The sequence below is a fragment of the Hipposideros armiger genome, unplaced genomic scaffold, assembly GCF_001890085.2.
Source record: "Hipposideros armiger isolate ML-2016 unplaced genomic scaffold, ASM189008v1 scaffold_434, whole genome shotgun sequence".
NCBI lineage: Eukaryota > Metazoa > Chordata > Mammalia > Chiroptera > Hipposideridae > Hipposideros > Hipposideros armiger.
In genome coordinates, this window is record NW_017731784.1 from 1,452,803 (window position 1) to 1,456,430 (window position 3,628).

Sequence of the window (3,628 nt, forward strand, 5' to 3'; positions counted from 1 at the left end):
CGACCCGCAGCCCGCGTCGAGCCGCCGCCGCCAGCCGGGCTCGGCGCGGCTCCAGCCGCCGCCCGCTCCGCTCCGCTCCGGACGCGCCGCGCGCGGCCCCACGTTTTAGTTCCTTTCTCCCCCGAGCGCCCCTCTACACCCTCGCGACGCACATGGCCCCCGAGAAGAACACTTGTATTTGCAGCCTCTGCAGCTCTCGCGGCCACGGCGCCCTTTGTTGAGAGGTAGATTTTGATGAAATGGGGACGGGTTCCTGAAATCGGGAGCTGCTTGGGTCAAGTGGCTTCCCTCCTCTCTCGAAGAAAGGGCTTTGGAGGGGTTTAAACATCCAGAGAACGCCCCCATTTTATAGGGACGGGTTACGTGGGGGGCAGCGGTCCCGCCAAGGTGGATGTTAGACTGGGGAGAGGCCAAACAAAAATGTTATTAACTTAAGTTGGAGGGACACTTGTGTGAAATTGGATGGCTTGTAAGATGGCGGTTCCCAGTTGTTTCCAAGGTCTCCTGCATTTGTGTTTAAAATGGTAAAGTTTTCAAGGTGTTATGTGTTGGTAGCCTTGAATAAGTTATCTAAACATCACTTAGGACATGCTCACTGGAAAGTGGGCATTTCAAATTTGGAGCTTTTTTTGGAGTGATGATGGTGACTGGATGTTAGTCGTGCAGGTTTCCTTTCTTTCGAGCTTTCTTTTCCCTCTTTTTCTTTTCTTCCCCTCTTGGACACTACAGTTTTTTCTCTGAACCTCTACAATGGGAACCATGACTTAAGTCCACTACGTTTTATAGATTTTGCTAAATGTCAGCATAGGTCATATGGTAAAGAGATGCTTGGAAAAGAAGCACTAAAAAGTTGATTGAATGTGTTTACGCAGTCTTTTAGGTTTGACAGCGATATAGCATGATCTTTTTCCCAGAGATTTACAGTTAATAATTGGAAGTAAACAAGTAGAGAGACTTTGATCATTCCCAATTGCAATAAAAGGATTTAGTGGGCTTAGTGGTCACGGTTCAATATTTGAAAGAGAAGCATGCATTAACCCTTTCCCTTAAAGTAGGCAAAATTCTGGGCATATTTATCCAAATCCAAGTGTAGGTTGGGATTACCTTAAATGTTATGAGTAGTTCAACCTATATTTCATAGAAACGTTAATCTCCAAGTTTTGGAAACATATAAGCCACATTAAATATTTGAAACTTAAGGTTGCAAATTGTTGACAGTATATACTAACTTATGAGATTGTATTAACATTTGAGTTTTATTTTAAGCAGACTAATCAGAATACTGTAGAAGTTGATTTTATGAATATATAGATAGATAGATAGATAGATCCATCTCTCTCTCTCTCTGTGTGTGTGTGTGTGTGTGTGTGTGTGTGTGTGTGTATATATATATATATATATATATATATACTTGAGTTCATTTCCATACTTCTGCCCCAGAGTGCAAAGGTGTTTGAAATAGTCTACCTATTCAAGTTACACACTAGTGACAATATCTTTAAAGCCATATAAAAGTAATTATGTGCACGTGTATACACACACACATTTTTGTAAGAAAATTGAGCATTTCATTGTACTTGATAAATCCATTATTACTCTACCATCAAGTTCTTGGATGTGCATTAAGTGCTCAAATAGGCAAAATTCTCCCTAGGATCCAAGTTAACCCCTACTTCACTCATACTTGTATTAGACTGTGAGCCCCAAGTGGAGTTATGGGATTCATTTGCATTTCTTAGATTGTAATAGTCAAGCTGATTGTTAACAGAAGAACTTGCTTCTGTTTTCCTTCATTTTGACATTACTGGTGTTAGGCCTCCAACCAAACTGACAGCCCCAACTGAGTATGCTGTAATGGCAAGTTTTAACTATTGAGTATTTTTACTATTATATGTTTGGTGCATTTTTTGCATGGCTAACTGGCAGTTTCTGTGTTGGAACCTAGAAGGTTTCCATTTCTGAGGTGCAGATGTTTCTTTAACCTTATCAGCATGTCAAACATTTTAGAAGTTTTCATTAAGCTGTCAGTACTTTCAAATGGTATAAAAAGACAAAGAACTGATTTTTATATATGTAACAAAGTGATACTTACTAGCATTATAAATGGTAACAGGGTTGTAGCCAAATTCTTCTGAACTGAGGTAGAGGAGTTGAGGAGTTGTATGGATTAAGACTTAAGATGAATTTTGAAAGGATTTTGGTCAAGTACATGTGACTTAAATGTTCAAAGCCAACCAGTAGATAACCCCCCACTAAAGCTTGATTGTTCTCTGTACTCATATTTGTGTTTGTCTGGTGTTGGTGTTCTGTAAGGTAGAGAAGTAAAGGCAGCAATTTTTATTGAAGCCTTTAACCTAAACTTCATGATCGGTGGAGTTAAGGTGATAATGATTTCACAGGCAGACAGAAGTATTACCTTGCCAGCTATCTTTCTAGGAAAGGTCCTGTGGTGTCACAAGGAGACTTTTAAGAACCAAGAAGGCTTGTCTTTAATCACCAAGTACAATGGATTTAAATATTGCTACTCTTTAGGGACACTGCACCACCCACAACTCCTCTGCAACCCCACTTAGATTTATGTTGACAATTATTCTTCTAAACAAGTAACCCAGAGATAACTGAGGAGTCACACTTGAAGTTTTCTGGTTGAAGTTGCTGGTTGCCACTGTAGACACGTTCATGAAAGAGACTTTGTTTTGTTTTCACCGTTTTTTAGTACTCTAAAGCTTTTAGTTTCAGTCGTTGAGGTATGTTGATTGGTATTTCCCTCTTATGCATTAAAATTTCCTAAGAATTAAAACCTCAGACACATCTTCAAGTTTCACAGGCTTCTAGATTTCTACACAAGGCAGCTTTGAAAATGTACTTCAGACAGATCTAGAAGCTAAGTCTTATTTCAGGTTCTGAAATTAATGAAGTGGGGGTAAGAATTGTATTTTTCAAGAATATTACACGAAGTAATTGAATTCCCTGATAGTCCACTGGTTTGTTTTTCCTGACAGCTCCCCACCATGAGTCTTCATAACATATGATATCTATTGGGAATATCATTTCATCGTGTGGGGGTTTGTATGGAGGTTAGGCTGAGAAAATGACATTTGTTTTTCTCTCCTATGGTTTTTTCTGGGTTGACAAGGTGTTGATTCAGTGTTGGGAATGAGCTGGTCACATGGTTCTTTACATATTTGTCACTATCTTACCGATTAAAGTAGTTTTTCTTGCCTCCAGCATAGCTCAAATAAAACACAGGGCTTTGCTCCCTCCTTGTCTTCTTGTTAAACAGATTTCAGTTTTCAGCCTTTCCAAAACTCTGTATCGCTCATCTTAATATACAGGAGAAGTTCATATTAGAGAAGAAAGCTTTAAAGAGGTTCAGTTCAATAAACATCTCTGCAATTTGAGCCTTGACGGTTTCGGGCTAAGTGCACAGTTGGCAATTCTCAAAAGATCCCTTCGTGGAATTTTTGACCTAGTGATTGCTAACAGGGGAGACGGAAAGAGTCAAGATCTGAAAGCTCTTCGCACGTAGTCAACGTGGAAAGAGGCCCCCAACAGTGTGTGAAATGGCCGGGAGTGCGGATTGCATTTTCATTTACCACTCGCCAGCTCCCGAGTCCTCCAGGCTGCC